Source organism: Thamnophis elegans, chromosome Z (assembly GCF_009769535.1).
Source record: "Thamnophis elegans isolate rThaEle1 chromosome Z, rThaEle1.pri, whole genome shotgun sequence".
Lineage (NCBI taxonomy): Eukaryota > Metazoa > Chordata > Lepidosauria > Squamata > Colubridae > Thamnophis > Thamnophis elegans.
Genome location: NC_045558.1, coordinates 108,885,629 through 108,906,658, shown reverse-complemented (window position 1 = coordinate 108,906,658; position 21,030 = coordinate 108,885,629). Strand labels below are relative to the sequence as shown.

The window sequence follows — 21,030 nt, the reverse complement described above, 5'->3', positions numbered from 1 at the left end:
ATCAGCTTAATAGCAATAGCACTTAGATTGATATACCACTTTATAGTGCTTTGCAACCTTCTCTAAGCAGTTTACTGAGTCAGCATATTACCCCCAACAATCTGGGCCCACATTTTACCCAATTTGGAAGGATGGAAGGCTGAGTTAATCTTGAGCCTGGTGAAATTCAAACAGCAGAATAGTCTACAGCAGTGATGGGCAACCTTTTTGGCGTGGTGTGTCAAAAATAGGCAAAAAATCGAGCATAACTCGTGTTGTGTCACTTCGACAAAAACATAATTTTGCGCGATTTATAGTTGCTGCTAATGGCGCTCACAGTTCCGTTGGCACTCCGCTGTTCCCTGCTGTGGTGCGGTCGTAACCGACAGTCCCAGGAGTAGACTCTCTGTGCCGGCCTAACTGGAGAGAGGCGCGCACTGTTCCCGCGCTCCCCTCCTGCGGGTCCTCCCTCGCCGCACTGATGACGTGTGTGCGCACGGCACGCACGCCTTACCAGCAGCCCCTGCGCTCAGAAAGGGGCAGTGGCGATACAGTAAGTGAGTGTGGGCGGGGGAGATCACATGTCCTGCCCCCCCCCGTTCCTCCAGCACAGATTCTTTCATCCTCGGCGGCCGTGCAGGAGCCGAGGATGAATCGCATGAAATCCTGTGCGTGTCACCCCAAATGGCTACGCGTGTCAGTGCTGACACGCGTGTCATAGGTTCGCCATCACTGGTCTACAGTATTGCACTCTAATTACTGTGCCACTGTAATGGCAAAATCAGGGTCTGCCTTTCTACTTACGTAAGAATAGGAGACGACACCTTTTCCAGAGAAGAAAGGTTTATTATTATTATTATTATTGAATGCATTCAAGAGACCAGTAGATTTCCACCTAACTGATCTGATTTTAGGTACATTTTGACAGAGGTTTTATACCTTTGAAATGGTTATTACAAATCATATAGACGTCATATAGGCGTGCACTAATCCAGGTCATAACTTCTCACCTAAGTCAGCACAAGGTTATTTCGGGTAAATTACAAATATTTAAGGAAAATTACAATATATGATTCCCAAACCACAATAGGGAAGTAAAGTGAAACTAAAAGAGAAGTGAATCTTAGTTACTCATGCAGAAAAAGGAAAGGTCAGAACGCCACTCAGATATATTGCTAAAAATATGGTTAACCTATAGCTTGTTTACAAGTTGAACTTTGATTATCCTAAAACTGCGCTCTATGACTAAGATAATGTGGTTACTTGCCCACCCAGTTTCCTCCTACTTGCGAAAAACCTAGCTTCCTGCGTTTCAAGCAGAAAGAAATATGTTCCTTATTTTTGTTCTTTAGGTGAAAGAGCATAAGCAGAGTTTTTAATTTTGAAGTTTTGAGTTAGAAGAAGACAAGTAGCCTGATTAAGTATTGAGGGGTTCAATGGTGGACCCCATGCTGTTTCACCACCATGGCTCAAAATAAATGTATTCTTATTACTACTTATGCACATATTAATAAATGTATAATGTACTGAGCGTCTGAGGCAAGAAGCAGACTCTGTGTTAATGCAACTGGTTTATTTTCAACTAAGCAACAAGAACAAGACTACGATTTGCGCTCTGACAGCTCTTTTATACTTCCAGCTATCAGCGTGTTAACCAATGACAACACTCCAATTTCCTGCCTGAATGCAAAACACACTTAGTCCAATCATCTTGCAACATGCTTGATTGACAGGGTAGGGTGGGACACATAGGAACATAACACTCCTTCTGCCCAGTTAGTGCATACATAGTCTTTCAAGTAGGCGGGTCTACAATGGCTCCTTCCAGAATGCCTTGACTCTGCTGCAACCGGAGATGGTTGTCACTCAGGCCTCTCCCCGGTGGAAGGCATGGATGCATTGAGGCTTTCGGAAGAACCTGCCCTCTCCAAGTATCTGGAACTTTCAGGTGAGCTATCCAGTGAGAACAGTGGTTGTAGATGGAAGAATAGTTAGGTCCGGGGTGCATTCAGGTCGGTAGGTCGCAGGAATAGCAGGACAGCTAACAGAAGGATTTGATGGACTCCTTAGCTTGATGGGAGGATACAGGTTCATTTCGTGTTACTGCAGCTGGTCTACATGGCGCCGCCACTGATGTACATCTTCCAACCGGACCCTGTAGGAACACGGTCTGGTTACCTGTATAATCTGGCCTGGAACCCATTTAGGATCCTCAATACAATTCCTGGCAAATACCTCTTCCCCCAGTTTAAAAGTTGTGTACCACTAAGTTGTGGTAGTGTGTCAGATTGGTAGGTGGGATGCAAACAGTCAAGTATTGTACACAGATGCCGGTCCATGAGAAGTTTGGCTGGACTTTTTCCTGAAATAGGCAAAGCATGGTACGTTGCAAAAACAAGTATGTGTTCAATTTCTGTTCCCATGGTCCTACTCCCATGCAGCTTAATGCCTCTTTGGCAGAGTGTACAGCTCGTTCAGCCCGGCCATTGCTAGATAGATGATAGGGGGACACTAGTGCGTACCTAATACCTAAACTAGCTAGAAAGGATTATTGGAAAGTAGCAGAGGTCAGTTGTAGGCCATTATCAAACACTAAATTGTCCAGTATGCCATGAGTCATGAATAAATGTTGCAACGCTGATTGTGCTATGGTGAATTGCATAGAACAGAGTTCAACCCACTGAGAAAAGGCATCAACTACTACTAGAAAAGAGTGGCTCTAAACTGGGCCCACAAAATCTAAGTGGATCTGGGACCAAGGTCCTCTTGGCATGTCCCAGTCCTTTGGAGGAGCTGATGGAGCTTGCCTAGAGGTTTGGCAAGGAAGACAAGCCATAACCCAGGTCGTTATGTCAGTATCCAATTTAGGCCACCACACATACCCCTGAGCTAAAGCCTTCATCCTGGTGATGTTGGGGTGACTTAAGTGTAAATATTGTATTAGGGAAGTGCATTCAGTTAGGGACCACTACTCTAGTACCCCATAATAAACAATATTTAAGTTCAGAAAGTTCTATCCATCTTCTAAAGTAAGGCAAGAACTCTTCGAATAATTGGCCAGTGGGCCACCCTCAATGAACCCATTCTAATACTTTGGATAGAGTGGGGTCTTTTTTTGAATGTGCTGCAATGTCGGTTGAGAACAGAGGCAACTCCAAGTCATCAATTAGTAATATAGTGCTTGCAGGAGCTGGGTCTTGGGTCAGAATAGGAAGTGGACAATGGCTTAACACGTCCACATGACCCAATTGCTTCCCAGTCTGTATTCCATATGGTATGAGTATACTATGAGGAATTCAACCCACTGTAACATTTGTGGCGATAGTTAGCAGGTTAGGTTTATCACTGGATAAAATACCTAAGAAGAGTTTATGGTCTGTTTGTAGGAGGAATGGACGGCCGTATAAATAGTGGTGAAATCTTTTGATTCCTGCCACGGCCGCCAAAGTCTCCTTGTCCAATTGGCTATAATTTCTTTCTGCTTTGGACAAGGAGTGGGCAATAAAAGCAATAGGAGTCTTGCTGCATTGGGCATCTGTGGCTCAATACTGCTCCTATACCATAAGGAGAAGCATCAGAGGCTAAGATGAGTGGCAGGGATTCATTGTATTGCATTAGAACAGCAGAAGAGGTCAAAAGAGATTTGACAGCTGTGAACGCATGCACTTCATGGCTGTCCCACCTCCATGATGTAAAGCTGTCAAGCAGTCTATGCAAAGGCTTCGCAATGGAAGCCTTATGAGGTAGAAAAATAGTGTAGAATTTAGCAAATCCAGGAAGGCTTGTAGTTCAGCTTTATTAGCGGGAGCTGGAGCATTCTTTATGGCTTCTAATTTGGCCTGGGATGGATGAATGCCATGAGCATCAATGTAGAAACCCAGGAATTCTATGGAGGTTACTCCAAAATGACATTTTGATTTTTTTTAACTTTAACCCTTTCTCCTTAAAACGCTGAAGAACAGCTCTTAACTTTTGAAGCAGTTCTTTCTTACTATTAGCAGCTATAAGTATGTCATCAAAGTAAGGTAAGACCCCAGGAATCTCATGCAGTGTTCTTTCCATAATACGTTGAAAAATGCTGGTGCTACACAGACTCCAAACTGGAGTCTGTGGCACCAGAACGCTCCACGATGGGTGACGATCATTTGAGCATCAGCCGTTGTATCGTCCACCGTCAATTGCTTTTTTTAAAAATTAAATTTCTTTAATTTTTAATTTAAAACAAGTACAACATCTTTCTTTACATGCTATAGAAAGTGTGTCAGTCAGTCACAAATAAACTTTCGTGAATCTCCTCCACAGTCAACAAACATAACTCATGTTAACTCGAGCATTTTAACTCAAATATTCATACATATCACCATCATCATAATCCATTTTCATTTGACTGTAATTATTATTTAAAAATATTAATAAAAATAATAATCTTAAACAATACATGCCCACACCAGTGGGAAAAGAAAAGATTAAAAAAAACAAAAAGAACAAAAGACAAGGCAGGGAAGAAAAAACAAAAAAAGAAAAAAAGAACACAGGTATATATTATATAAAAAAAGTATATCATCTGGTTACAACATGTTTTGGTGCATCTCTTCCATTAATTCATATTAATTCAAATATCTTAACTCAAATGTTTACCATATTAACATCATTATACCTCCACTTTTAGTTGACTACAGTTATTTAAACATCCTTCATCCTTAACTATACCAAAGAATTAATCCATAACACTGCTGACATTTCATTTACTTGTTTGTAAAATCCTCTATTAACATCAAATCCTCATATCCTATTTTAGCTGAACATCCATAATATTTAATACCAAAAATTCCATCTTCCATGCAGTATAGTTTATTATCATTCTCCCTTCTTTATGTAGTTATATCATATATCATAACATTTTCCCCATATTAATTAACATTTAACTGTATATATTTTTTTTATTTTTTAGTGATAATTATTGTGATTAACCTTTGTATGTAATCCAAAAATATTTCCAACCTTCCTTTCTCATATCCAATTATTATTATCATATCAACTCCACATTATATACATTACTATCAATATCAATTATTATTCAGCTATACCTATTACAAATAAGAGTAATTAGATTTAGCTAATTTTCAATTGTATTCTTCAATCTATCAGCTATGTCTCTCCAATAGCAAAACTTCCTTAGTCCTATTGCCATTCTTAAAACAAGTTCCCCAAACGTTTTTATAAGCAAGTCCAAACGGAAATATCTTTGCACATTTTTGCTTAGGGTGCCTCTGGTGTAATAAGGTTGTCCTTGGCTTGTTCCACTCAATTTGTCTTTGATTTTCAAGGGTGGTATCAAAAATTCTGCAAATAATGTTTCATAAAGTATAGATTCTTTAATGCTTCTCATTCCTCCTGCAATCTGTCTTTTGAGATAAATTTTCTGTATGGCTGCCCCTCTTTCAAACGTTGCATCTCTTTCTCTTTCTGCCTCCGAAGTAGACCAGACGCCCGACGTGTCAGCAAGTTATAGCAATAGCAATAGCAGTAGACTTATATACCGCTTCATAGGGCTTTCAGCCCTCTCTAAGCGGTTTACAGAGAGTCAGCATATTGCCCCCAACAATCTGGGTCCTCATTTTACCCACCTCGGAAGGATGGAAGGCTGAGTCAACCCTGAGCCGGTGAGATTTGAACTTCCTTTCTGACATTCTTCATTTGAATTTCAGGAGCACTCAAACATTCAACGTTCTCACTCTTTCCTTCATATTTTAATGTTAAAAACAACAGATAGTTCAGTTTTTTTTCAGATTTTTCATATGTATCAAACAACTTTTGAAAAGCGGAAAAAATTATTTGAAACGAATCACTTGAAGCAAGTATAGACGCCATGATGTGACGCAGAAGATATTTGCAAGTAAGGACACGCTGGGAGCTATGCAATCTTATCTGATCTTAGACCAACACAGCCAGTAAAAGTGTCAAGTTATAAGAAGCCAAATTATAGTAAATTGGTTTACAGCCCACTTAAGGAGAGCCTGAGGGAGTGTTGAAGTAAAGTAAACTTTCCTTTATCCACGTAAACAGCATTCAAAACATTTAAGAAATAGGGTAACCACCAGCCATAAATCCATTAAAAAAAACCCAATTCACCACTAGATTCTTCTGTTCTTTGGTTTCAATTAGCTTAGATTTTAATGCGGACCATCTCTCTTTGAGTAATAAAATCAGCTTACCAGTTGAAATCACTTCTACCATTCTTAGGGGCTACCTGCAGTTTTGGTTAGCATACAGCTAATCCAGAAAGGGTTGGCAAAAGGGGTTGAATTCCGAGCCCCCCTGAGACCTGCGAATGTCTCTGAGGTCACTGGATCTTCCCAAACCTTCACTGTCTCTCCACGACAGCTAGGATCGAAAATGACCCGTCCAATTCCTCCGGAATAGGGGAATTTCAGGAATGGCCTGAAACTCCGTCTTCTCACTGCTAAGCCCCGCCTTCTTCCCCACCGTCAATTGCTGATAAGCTTGAGCTAGGTCAAGCTGAGCAAAAATTTTCCTCGGCCCAGTGAGTGCAGGAGATGCTGCACCACAGGAACTGGATAAGGGTGTGCTTGCAAGGCTTTGTTTATCATCGCCTTATAGTTGGCACAGATTCTAATGGATCCATCTGACTTGATTGGTATTACTATTGGGGTTTCCCACCTAGAATAATCTACAGGCTCTAACACCCCTTGTTTTAACAATTTATCAAGTGCTGCATCTACCTTAGCTTGCAAGACAAAAGGAACTCTTCTCACTTTAAGACTGATTGGCGTGATGCTGGGTTCTAAATTAAAAGAAATAGGAGACCCATTATATGTACCTAAGGAATCATTAAATACCTCACAAAATTCTTTGGTGAGTTCATCAAATTCTCCTGTATCCAGCGTAGTGTGAACTCCCATTATCTCTAACCCCAAAGCTTAAAACCAATCTAGCCCTAATAAAGTGGCTAAGGGGTTTGCTACCACAACCATAGGCAAATTTCTTTTAAATTGGCTATGCTCTACAAAGAATTTACCACCTTCCTTAAGAGAAATTGGGTTATTTGATAAACTTTTAAAATGCAATGGCATTTCTCCAGGGGCCTTTCCGGAAACATTGGTACCAGCTGCTTGAGGGTGTCCCATGCGATAATAGATTTTGCAGAGCTGGTGTTGGTCTCCATCTCACAAGCGGCCCCCTCAATTCAGACGGTGATGTACTTCTTCCTTTGGCTGCCTGTAGGGCGGGTGCTGTGTTGATGACTTCATCTTCCTCCACATCTGGGACAATGGCATAACAGTCATCAGTGATTCTGGATGCCCAGCGATTAACAGGCCTGCAACTGGCACAATTAAAAGGCTTAACAACAGTATCTGAGGTAGGTAGGATAGCTCTACACACATAGGCAAGGTGCCCCATTTTAGCAATAGCAATAGCAATAGCAGTAGACTTATATACCGCTTCATAGGCCTTTCAGGCCTCTCTAAGCGGTTTACAGAGAGTCAGCATATTGCCCCCAACAATCTGGGTCCTCATTTTACGGACCTCGGAAGGATGGAAGGCTGAGTCAACCCTGAGCCGGTGAGATTTGAACCGCTGAACTGCTGATCTAGCAGTAGCCTGCAGTGCTGCATTTAACCACTGCGCCACCTTGGCTCTGCACTTTTTACTGCACTATCGACAAACCGCTGTCTTGAAACGGCAGGAGAAGCGTAAGTGGTTTCCTCCACAATGGAGGCAGCCGGCTGAGGTAAATCACGGGAATTCTCCTTCTCCTTGTGGCACCTACATTCAACGGGCTCACCTTTCAGGTAGCCATAAATCTTCATTTCCCTCCACCTCTTGTTGATTCACCATAGAAGGGGAAACTGGTGTGTTATGGAAAGATTGATACTTTTAATCTCTGCAGCCAATTGATCAGATTTTCAGCTGCTCTTCTTCATCCATGGCTATGGATAGATTTAAGTCAGAACGAGCTAGTAAATGGCATTATAAATGGGGGTCTTTCACGCTGCAAATTAACTGCTCTAATAGTGCATCATCCAGATCAGGGAATTCACAGTGGATGGCGGTGTTTCTAAAAGCTGCCACATATTGGCTCACCATTTCAGTCTCTCCTTGAATACACTGGCGGAAAGCATACCGCCTTGCGAAACGGGAAGGTTTTGGAGCATAGTGCCCTTTTAATTTCACTAGTAAAGTGTCCCAAGGTATTATAAAATTGAGCTGGGGCGGCTAAAACTTGGGCTGTAGCAAACATCTCCAGCCCACAAGAATTAAGAAATATCCCCTTCTTTCATCCAAAATGTCTTTAAAGTTATTTGTGAATAGGAAGCATTCGAATCCTTCAATAAACGATTCCCAAGATTCTCTTTCGGGCATGAAGGCAGCGAACGGGGTTGTAGCTGCCATAATACTGATATGATCAAGTATTTAGAATCTTTCTAGAATTGACGCTCTTATTGAGAGGGACCTTTTCCTCAGAAACCCACCCTCATTGCCAAGTATAATGTACTGAGCATCTGAGGTAAGAAGCAGACTCTGGATTAATGCAACCAGTTTATTTCAACTAAGCAACAAGAACAGAACTATGATTTAGGCTCTGACAGCTCCTTTATACCCAGCTGCATTAACCAATGACAACACTCCAATTTCCCATCTGAATGCAAAACACACTTAGTCCAATCATCTTGCAACATGCTTGATTGACAGGCTAGGACAGGACATGTAGGGACGTAACACTAGAATGAATATATATTCAAGTTGTTTGGCTTGTAGACGTCACAGACTAAGCAGTAGGTACAAATCCACTCATGTGGTGATATCGGACTTATCACTATAAGTAAATAAGCCGCATTCTCACCTATCAACTTGTGAAATGTACTCTCTGTCAGACATATGGATTACCAATTTAATAAAGTAATTTCCAAATGTATACAATCAATGGTAATTAAAATGTATATCATTCTGCTGAGAAAATACCTAATAAATGATATTTCAACAAAACATAATAAGCATACATTAACAGAAATTAGAAACTATCAGAATATTTTTATTAGATTTATTAAAAATATTTTACATTTCAAATTTCCAATAAATCATATTCTATTTTAAATTTATATTACAAATTATCAGTATACTTTTATAATATTAGAAGTTTATAACGAGTGATAAACTAGATTACTAAAATTTTCAACAATATAAATATTTTCATGAAAACTCCAAAGCAACCCATATTATAGATGTAATGTAACAACACTAAACCAGAGGTGGGTTCCTACCAGTTCGCACCTATTCGGTAGAACCAGTTCGTCAAATCTACCGAACCATTAGAAGAGGTTCCACCAGTGGACCCGGAAAGCAGGCCACACCTACAGAAGAGGTTCCAAAATTTTTGAAACCCACCACTGGTCCTTGGATATGATTATTCTACACTATCATGCTCATATTTATAAAACTCAGTGCCTCTGTGAAAGGTAAGGATGACTACTGCGTTTGTGGTACAATCAGAACATTGCGTGTGTTGAAGTTGTTTTGATGCAAACCAAAGATACCTTTTAAAAAACAAGTTTACATCATATTCTTATGCATGCCAGTGCTGTGTGTGAGGTAATTTAAGGTGGTTCTGACAAGTGTCGTTGGCATCTTCATATCCAGTCACATGGGCGGCAAGCCACCCCACAAAGGAGGCCACACCCACAGAGTAGGTTCGAACAATTTTTGAACCCACCACTGCACTAAACCCATACAAAGAGTTGGAAGATTCTTTGGACATACAAATGCTAAGGGCTGGCTGAACTAGAGAAGCCAGGCTGAAGTAGAACATAACCTCTTGGCAGCCAATAACTCTAATAATCTTGATGGGTATTGATAGTAATGAACACTATAAGGAATGTTCAGTCTAAAACAATACATAAAGTCAACCTGACTACATAGCTACATAAAAATATAATTGTATAATGTATGAGCACATCAATGACCTGCCATAGATCGGGGGGGGGGGGGAAATCCAGTATTGGAAAGATAAGTGCAGGACATGAATTTTCAGGATAAAGAACAGCCCAAGTAAAATTAGCAGGGTTTTTTTTTTAATAGTAATAATATTTTATGACAACATCAGTATGATTCAACTGGTTACTTTGGATAAAGAAATACAAAAATCAGGAAATCAGATTATAAGAGCTTCTTTATTCTCTAGTTGGCTGCTATTTTATTTTCTCCTCTTCATTTCTATTTCTCTCATTCCTTTTTTCCAGAGTTCCAGATTTTGGTGAACTATTTTACTAGATACAAATTTAGGTAATCTCCCTAAACTAATATTTGCATTAGACAGAAAATCAGTGTCATTTGTGTGGGGGGAGAGAGAGGGGGGGGGAGGGAGGGAGGAGGGAGGGAGGGAGGGAGGGAGGGAGGGAGGGAGAGAGAGAGAGAGGAGAGAGAGAGAGAGAGAGAGAGAGATTTTGTTGGAATTGAGAACAACAATAAAGGGATAACTGTATCATATCATATCATAGTTTATACAATAAACTATGCAATTGTTATCCATTAACTGTCATTTTCTGGAATGATTCTTCCAACAAGAAACAAAGATCACAACAGAATCAGAAGTAAATTTATGTATTTTCCTCAAGAAAGAATTTAGATACAGAAAAAGAATTAGTAAAAAAAAAGCTCTATGATGATTAAAACTATCAGAACCTGATAAATCAAATAGCTAATTTTCTGCTCTCTGTACTTCATACTTATGACAGACTTACAGTATTAAGCTTAAAATAGTTATATTATAAAGCCCTTGAAACCTTGCAAAACACATGAAAAAAAAATCAAGCTCTCCTTCTATATAGATTAATTCATACACTCCAATAATGTTGTGTCACCAGCCAGAGCCCTACTACCTATAGAAAAAGTCAAAATTGTATGGCAACCCCGCAAAAAATATGTCTCTCATTTAGCAACTCTTTTATAGGTGTTGTGTCTATAAACAAAAGAAATAACTTTTTCCAAAAATCCTCAATTTCTTTCGAACCAATCCTAAAGCTTTGTGGACATCTTTGTTTCTTAAAGTATAAATGATGGGATTAACCAATGGAGTCAAAATTGTATAAAATATGGAGAAAAATTTATTAAGATATCTCAGAGTGGGGGTATCTGGCAACATGTAGACAATGATAATAGTGCCATAAAAAAGACTAACCACCATGAGATGAGGAACAGTTTGAGAAAGCCTTTGTCTTCCAGTGCTGGATTTTATTTTTATGATGGCAATGATGATGCATATGTAAGATGTGAATGTCAGAATAAATGGAACGACAGCATCAATGATGGAAAAGAGAGAGAGAATGAGTTCAAGGAAGCTTGTATCAGTACAGGATAGTTTTTCTAGTGGATTCAAGTCACAAAAGTAATGGTCAATGATATTTGGGCCACAAAAAGATAACTGACTAAGGAGAAGCAAAATGATACCATTAGCTACTAACCCATTTAGCCATGACCCAGCCATGAGATAAACACAGCTTCTTACTCATAATCAAACCATAAAGGAAAGGTCTACATATAGCCAAATAGCGGTCATAAGACATTGCTGCAAGAAGATATGTTTCTACAGTTACAAAAGAGCCAAAGAAATAATATTGGGTTAAACATTGACTCACAGTAATAGTTGCCTTTCCTGTTAACAAACTAGTCAACATTTTTGGCAATATACTTGAAGTATAGCATGTCTCCAAACAGGACAAATTTCCAGAAAAAAGTACATAGGGGTGTGAAGACATGGGCAGCCACAATTAACACATAATGAGAACGTTCCCAGTATTGTCACAAGATAAATCAACAAGAAAAGTAAAAAAAGCATAAATTGCAGCTGAGCAGAATTTCCAAAACCCAACAGGATGAATTCTACAATATCCGAGTGGTTGCCTTTCTCTGAAGCCAGCATTTTTTTAGTTGACTGCATCACATTCAAAAGTACAGTGCAATCAGAAAATCATGCAACTGAGATTTCCACTTGATCCCTTAATCCACACATCCAAAAGTAGCCCGTAGTGTAGGTGAAATCAAAGATATCATCTATAATGAATCGTTATGGAATTCTTAGCGATCAGTGGTATCATTTCAATAATTAACCTCAGAAGGTTCTTCTTCCGTTCACCTATACTTTTCTCTGAAAATCAAAAGATCTGAAAAATTGAGAATTACAAGAAACAAACCAACAATGAATGCAAATGATAATCCAATCAACTATTCCCCCCAAGCAAAAATTACAGCAAGGTTAGAGGCTCAGTCTTTGTCTCCAACAATGATTACATTTTTAAAAAGATACTAACAATTTTCTGAACACCATTGTATTATGTGTCTAGGATCCTTCCACATTCATATTTTCAGTCTCTAATGCATAAATTGTACATCAACAGAAACAGCTTTATTATAAGAATAAACATAAATGATTTTTATCAAAGAACTAAGCAAAGGAAAGATAATTCTGAATTCTATTTTCTGTATGCTGAGACTGATTTTCTTCATGTTTCGTTGCAGACTCCATTTTATTACAATCATGAATTCATTTAAAGCATCTGTTGATTAATCAGGTTGGCAAATGAAATAATGCAAATTCAACATATTTTGAGTTGGTCAAATTTTGTCTGATTGACATTGTTGTAAAGGAACAATGGTTTGGCTTGCTAGGGTGATTTGTGATCAAGTCTTAAATAAATTTGGTTGACAACATAAATTTTATCTTATTTTTATATATTTTTTCCTTTGCTTGCTGAGTAATTGAATTATATGTTGAATAGATATTTGTACATATGTGAAGAAATAGATAACTATATCCTGCTTTGCTTAATATTGGACTTTCTGCAAAAAGTATATCACATTACTTTGCATAAAATATTCTATTGTTAGGTTTAATTAGCTACTTATCTTCCATCAATTTATTTCACTTTACTCAAGAGCAGTGAAATATTCTTTTATTAAAATAGTAGCATTGATATGTTAAATATCATTATTGGTCACCACAGTCATTTGTAATTCTAAATAGCATCTTTGGGCAAAGTTCATTTGCAAAGATGGACAAGTCTAAATAGTAGACTAGATCATATTCAAAAAAATTAAAGACAGGCAGGATAGCTATGCTACCTAAATGCTAACTGAACACATTTCTTAATCATCATTTCAACTTTTTATTGAGAATCAGAATTAGACAATATTAATATGAAAATAGTTTGAAATTGAGTTAAATTTGGATTTCTGACATTTGCTATATTTGTTTCTCCTAATTGTGACCTTTAAAGAACTAAATTTAGAATAAATACTTTTGTTCTGAATCACAGTACAAACAGAAAGAAACATCAAGTTTATAAACCACTTTAAACAAAAATGATCAAATTATACATACATATATATGTACTATTACATATACATGTATGAATCAATTATTTAAAAATATCTCTTGAAGTGTCTGAGACTAGAACCTACATGCCTTGAGTGAGTATAAGTTTCACAGATATCCTAACTCTCACTAGTGCTATCTTTAAATTGCAGCATAGAAAAATGGCACTTGGTAACCACTATTAAAAATAATATCCTTTGAACTTCAAATGAGTTCACTGGGGGATTTGAAATTAATCTTCTAGTTTCCTGGAAAATTATAAAATACAACCAGTCTCCTAAATCCAAAAGGGATTTTTACATTAATTATTTTCCCTTAAGATTTCTGTCTACACAGCTTATTACTTTGAAAAACTAATTTAAATCTTTTTCAGGTAACACTTTTTGAGAATCTACAGATGTGTTGCCAGACAGAATAACAATTGAATTATAACATATGCCAAAGAAACAACAAATTTTGTCAACCTAAGGTAGTCCAGATAAGCAGCACACATAGAATTATGATCTGTACTTTATTGTAAGTTTATTTTTAAAAACCTTGCAAATCTGTAATTACATTTCTCCACTATCATCTTTATAGCCCAAGAAACTAGGGAGAGTCTCTTGTAAGATATTGTCATGCCCACATTATCTGACCATTGCCCTCACTGCAGCTCTTCCCCGCTCTCCCAAGGTCCTTCCCACAAGGCAGGTTTCCAATATATTACTCTCCCCTCTTTGGTTCTATGTTACAGCATCTTAGAATACCACCAAATAATTATAATGATAATTCTATAGCCCACATTTCAATTTCCAACAGTTTCCAAGAAGCTATTGGGATGTATTATTTGACCTCAATATTGCCAAATAAGCACTCACACAAGATCAGTCTACTAATTTGGGGTCATAATGCTTCTTCCCACTATATGGCTGAATTAAATTCACATTCAATGGGAAAGCAATATTCAAATCTCAGTTCTTAAATCTTAATGAAGATAATTGTTTTCAGTTTTAGATAGGCAATACCCACTATGAAATCACACTGTACAATTCCTGGTTAGAAGAGAAATTGACAGAGCCTCTCATTTTTTCGGGTAGACAGTGTCCAGGCTCAGTGGTCAGACTGGGTTCAGTTTAACTCCTAGCCTTGTTTCAGAAATTAACAGGGTAGAGTGATAGAACAGGAGACAAGTTTCCATCAGTAAAGGATGACCCAACGACCCAATAAATAAAGTCCAAGCCCTCAATGCAAATTTCTTTATCTAAATATGTACAAAAGTATTTTCCTGAAAAATCTAAATAATGAAACATACTGAAATAAAAATATGTGATATAATAAATCATAGTATGGTATCATATTACAATTATAGAGATATAAATAATATCTCAAGGATAAGAGACTGCAAATAATTTTTTACATCCTGCTGACAAAAGGTATAAAATATAAACAACTTTTAATTAGTGTCCACTTACTTACATCAGATTTTACAACTTACAATGAAATTTTTGCAAACTAATGAAGTGAAGAGATGTTGAAAATTTCAGATGATTCATGTGATGCATTATTTTATTAAAAAGCCTTTTTACAGCTTTGTGAACTTCTTTGTTTCTCAAAGTATAGATAAGTGGATTGAACAAGGATGTCATAACTGTATAGAAAATGGAAAAGATTTTATTCAAGGGTCTGAGGGAGGGAGTGTCTGGCAACACATAAACAATGATTAATGTGCTATAAAAGAGGGAAACCACCAAGAGATGAGAAGAACAGGTTGAAAATGCTTTTTGCCTTCCAGTGGTGGATTTGATTTTGATGATGGTGCCAATGATGCAAATGTAGGAGGCAATGGTCAACAGAAATGGAACAATTATGAAAATAACAGCTTCACAAAAAGCAATTAATTCAATGAGACTTGTGTCAGTACATGATAGTTTCTGCAATGGACGAAAGTCACAAAAGTAATCATCTATGACATTAGGCCCACAGAAGGATAACTGAGTGGTAAAACCCACCAGAATCACATCAAATATCAAACTATTTATCCATGCCCCAGCCATAAGCTGGAAACAGAGCTTCTTATTCATAATGGAAACATAGTGTAAAGGTCTACAAATTGCCAAATAGCGGTCATAAGACATTGCAGCCAAAATGTATGTTTCTGTAGTTCCACAAAGACATACAAAATGATATTGCACTAGGCATCTGTGGACAGCAATGGTTTTTTCACCAGTCAGTAAGCTGACCAGCATTTTAGGCAGCAAGATACAGCTATAGCAAGTGTCCAGGAAAGACAAATTTGCCAGGAAAAAGTACATTGGTGTGTGAAGTTGGTGGTCAACCAGAACAAGCAGAAAGATGAAGATGTTTCCAGTTATTGTGATCAGATAAATCACTAAGAAGAATATGAAAAGGAAAGGCTGCAGCTGAGGGAATTGCCAAAACCCAGAAGGATAAACTCTGTGATGGTCGTCTTGTTTCCATTTTCAATAAGCAGAATTTCTTCCATGTATCAAATGTCAATCAAACCTAGAACATGTCAAGAAGCAGGCATGTTGAAAGGCAGAGTTATGCTAAATTTCTTAATGATTTCTTAAATTTTGTTAAATGTATTTGTGAATGTGATTAGCTGTTATTCATTATTATTTCACTCAAATAATATTGTGACACTACAAGTAGCAAAATCATACTTTTATCTCATGCCTATGCTGGAGAGCAAAATAATTATCTCTTTCCTTTCCCAAGTATACCTCTCTGAAAGTCTATAATGTGATCAATTTGAAATATATAATTCTATAACATTTGGAACCCTTTTTTTAAAGCTACATGGTGTTTTTTTTTTTTAGTATTTCTTGTCATACCTGTGTCCACAATGATTCTGGTTATAGATATACAGTAATTGTCTCCACACAACCATTTCTATTTTTGTAGCAATTTGATCTTGGAATTAAAAAACAGAGAGATAGCATTATTGACCAAGAAAAGTACCAAAGGAAAGGTGACTGAACTTAATGAAATACCTAATACATTGCAAAATTTATATAGAACACTAAACACACTATTATTAACTTTTAAAAAAGGGAAGACTGTAAAACATAATTTCAGCTTATAATGTAGTATTAATCAAATAATCTTGTATTTAACAAAATGTTTAATGCTAATATAATAAATATAAAACATAATTTTTCACATATTTAAATAAAGGTGGGCACTGAACCAAAGACATAAAAATAAGATATTACTCACAGAACTCTTATTAATTTTTCCACTGTGGTGCTGGAAAAATCTGCATTGTATTACCACACTATCTCATAATTCCCTTATCAATAATAAAACTTCAGACAGGAATGAAAATGATAAACTGATCTGTTGCTATAAAGAACAAATGTTTTTCTTCAGCCATTCCTAATGTTACATATGTTATCAATGTAGAAGTTGAAACTGAATAGTAAATCATATATAAGGTCGCCTTGGCACAAGGTAGTCTTTTTAAGCATCCAGAAGGTTATCTTCTCCAAAGAAAATACTATATATTTTAACAAAGAGAAAAAGAGTCCCATTCATTTGGATTCACCTTCCCTGGGATGGCTTTACACATTGCATGAATGCATATTATGTTTTAACAGAATCTGGGCTTACATATGTGGTAAAAGGTTTACAAACCACAGAGGCTAATGTCAGGGATCAAGCTGAGATAAAATTAAAACATATTATGATTTAGTGCAATCTGCTAAGCCATTCAAGCTGTAATGGAAAAGGCTGCCATAAAAATTCTTCTCCAATGTATAATTGCTTTGAAACTTGGAAGTGGAATTTTCCTCCACTATATTAATTACTGATTGCCCAAAGATTTAGTATTGATTTTTGTCCAAAGATTCAGCATTGATTTTTTCTCCAAATGTCTTGTGAAGGAGCTGGAGCTTTTTCTGATATAATGTAGAAGTGTTTCTATCAATATATCATTAATTAATCCTGGGAGATTTGACATTAATTTTCTGATTTACTGATGCAACTCTGTTATACAGCCAAAAGGAGATTTCTCCCTGGGATTTCTGTGTTATTTAGAGCTTCCTACTTCTGAGCATTTAAAAATTTTTAGGCAGGCCATCCTGAGAGTACGAGGATCACATTCAGTCAGAAAATAAAATCCATGCTCTCATCAGCATGTTGAAAATTTTGCTTGTTCATTAGTTATCCTCTATCAAGGAAAAGGCAACAACCATACATTTTGCATTATTTTCCTCAGTTAGATGATACACTGTCTTTGGAGACCATATTGTTTGTGCTATGACAGCCAGATAGTTCAATTTTAGAAATTATTGCTTTTTTTTTTCTCCAAATTTTTTATATTGCACTATGAGCTTCTTGTATGTTTCTGTAGATTGTATTTTTTTTAATTTAAATTTTTTTCTACTTGGAATCTTTATTGAAATTTGGAATTATTGACCTGATGTGGTGTATAATGACTGGAGTTGTAGCAGAAACTCTCTTTTTGAAAAAAATATCAAGCACAATTTCACTTATTTTCCGTTAGCATTATTAAAGTTACTAAAGCACATTTAAACCAGGAGATACATAATTATGCAATGAAAAACTGTATTCAGAAAAAAATATATCTTGGAAAAATGAAGATGAAAACTAACAACAATTTTTCAAATTAAGTCTCCATTCAGAAAGAAATTTCAAATAGAATTTGCTAAAGGCATGGTGAATTAAACTAGAATGAAGGCCAAAGAACCAGGAAGTAGACTGGTTCTTTGGAAACTTTCAGAACAAGGAGGGAGATTGATCAGAAAGCTCTCAACAACAGCAGAGTCATTTATAGGACACTGTGTTTGCTGGTTTCACTTCTAATATTTTTAAGAAATTGTTTATCTAACATCTGTCAGGTTCTGAAGAGTTAATAAACAGCCAAACACAGAGACAGTTTGAAAATGCAGTTTATCTTCCTAGGCACCTCAACAAAGCATTAAGGCAATGAATAAATTGTCAGAGCTGACATCTGGTGCTCCTTACCAACTTTTATAGTTACTTGGTAATTAGGCTAATACCCACCCCCGCATGCACACACACCCATCACCTTGTGACCCAGAGTGAAAACCATCCGGAAATCAATCATGGATTGTTTTCAGTCAGTTATCTGTTCTGGAATGTTTTCAGTGGAAACCTCCTGGCAATCAGTCATGAAGAGCTTTGTAGAGTTCTCAGCTGGACTGCTTGTGGAGCAGGGAGATCTCTATTTGGTAAGCACAAGTCTTGGCAGCTGGCCCAGTCTCCCCCCCACTAGAATGGCAACTCCAGGCCTCTGTGCTCACTAGAGCTGACATGCGGCCCCTCTACCACGGAGACAGCATCTGGGGAGGTACTGGGAAGGTAAAAATTACAGTCAGTTAGGAGCCGAAGAACCCTTCTCCCCCGGTTTTGTGGGATGTCTGAAGTGGAATCTCACTACCAGGTGGGGTGCCCTACATCTTAAAGTTTGAAGAGTTTTTCAAAAATGACAAGTTTGAAAAATCACAATGAATTCATCTTCATTCTTCACTTCTGAACAAAAAAAATATAAACTATAAGTGTTCAGACAAATTGGGAATATTGAAAATTTTACTGTAAGTTGCACTACCTAGTAAACTAACTATATAAATAAACAGTTTTTCATGGCAACCAAATTATTTTGTCTGTTATGGATCATAACAAAGTAAATTTGATACTAGAGTGGACTAAAGATGCAAGCAAAAGAGGAAGAAAAATAACTACTTTGGAAATTTACAAAATGAACAAAACACTCAAACAGTTGTTCCAAAGGTGCTTTTTTAAAGGCAACTGGACTTTTTTGTATTTTCCTTGAAGTCATTTGGCTTCTCATCCAAGAAGCTTCTTCAGTTTGTGTCTGAAGAAATGTCTTCAAAGAAAAGAAAAAAAACATTCATTTGCCTTCTTAAAAGAACCTCTGGGACAATCATGATATGGATGACCGAAAATCTCCATAGACACTGTAACTATTGCAATATTAAAGGAGATCTTTGAAGAATTGAATGAAAAATTAACAGCCATAATATAGCAATAATATTAGACTTAATAAATTCTGTATCAGTGGTGGGATTCACTTATCTTCGCTACGAGTTCACAAATGTGAGTGCACTCACATTTCTCACATGCTCAGATGGTTGTGCATTACATCAGGATATGTGGGCAGAACCTCGAGCAGCTGCCACTACCAGTTCGCCCGAACAGGTAAGAACTGGCAGAATACCAGCACTGCTCCGTATGCTTTACAGCACTCTTTCAGCAGTTTGCCCCAAACAATCCACATTCTCATTTTACTGATCTCTGAAACATGGAAAGCTAAATCAACCACAAGCTCATCAGAACTGTGTCTGAAGGCAATCTGTAATATTGCATTCTAAAAGCCATGGTGGTGCAATGGTTATGCAGTATTGCAGGCTAATTCTGTCAAATGCCAGCAGTTTGATTCTCACTGGCTCAAGGTTGACTGAGCCTTCAATCCTTACAAGGATGGTAAAATGAGGACCCAGATTGTTGTGGGCAATATGCTGATTCTGTAAAACAGCTTAGAGAGGGCTGTAAAAGCACTGTCGGTTTATAAATCATGCTACTGCTAACCAGTGCCACAATGGCTCCTGTTTATAAGGATTGATAATGTTTAAAGAATGTTAATGAAGCAATGACATAAAATTTATTTGACAAAAATAGTGGAATCAAATATTGGAATTTTAAAAATGTGGATTACAAAATAGAAGATATTGTTTAATGTGGAAACAGGATTTGCATATCAAAAGAGAACTAGGAACTGATTCTTTATTGGATACAAATGAAGGTGGGTGAAGTTTTAAAAATAAAAGGAAAAATACAAATGATAAACCAAGAGAAAGATCTGGATAATGTCTTTTCACTGGATTACAAAGAGGTTGTTAAAGCCTTAAAGAGAGATCAATTCCCATAAGAATATTTTAATGAATAAGATTTTTCAGAGGTAAAAACAATATAAAGCAGGGTTTTTTTTTATCAAGATTAAAATAAGACACTTGTTAATGAAATTCTTGCAATCATTTATAGATTATCATTTTTGCTGGCAATAGAATTGAAAACTTCATATCATATGAAGTTGCTTATACATAAATATATTTAAGAAGAGATTTCTGTTTGTAACTAATAATGGTGAAGAACTGTCATACTTATTTATATTTGTAATAAAGATTGGAAGTAACTTCTTTATTATTTCTTCTTTATTCCACTTTTTCCTTTTCTTTGTACTTTTCTAATTTATTCTTTCTTTTTCCTTTTATTCTTTTTAGTTAACTTTCTTTATGTTCAGTTTGCATTAGTTTTCTTTATTGTAATAAAAATCACATAGATAGATGCATATAGCACAGATATACAAATTCATACACATTGTCTGTCTGTCTATCTATCATCTATCTACATAAACATATATACATTTAAATATACATGGAAATGCATGGGAAGACAACAGGAATTAAGGCAGAAATACCTCAGCAATATGGAGAGAAGAGCATTCTGACATGAAACAATCTTGTCCCCCCATAATCTACTCTGAATTCTCAAGTAATACTGTTAAGTAGAATACATTTTCATTTCCCCAGTAAAACTTGGCTACCTAAAGAATTTTAAAAAAAGACCAAGAATTATAATTTTATCAAAAAGTCGTA

The 21,030-nt window shown here is 36.7% G+C and overlaps 1 pseudogene; it reads right to left on the bottom strand.

Moving 5' to 3' along the window:
- Window positions 1-14,832: 14,832 nt before the first annotated feature.
- On the bottom strand, window positions 14,833-15,851 carry LOC116521286 (annotated as a pseudogene).
- Window positions 15,852-21,030: the final 5,179 nt, after the last annotated feature.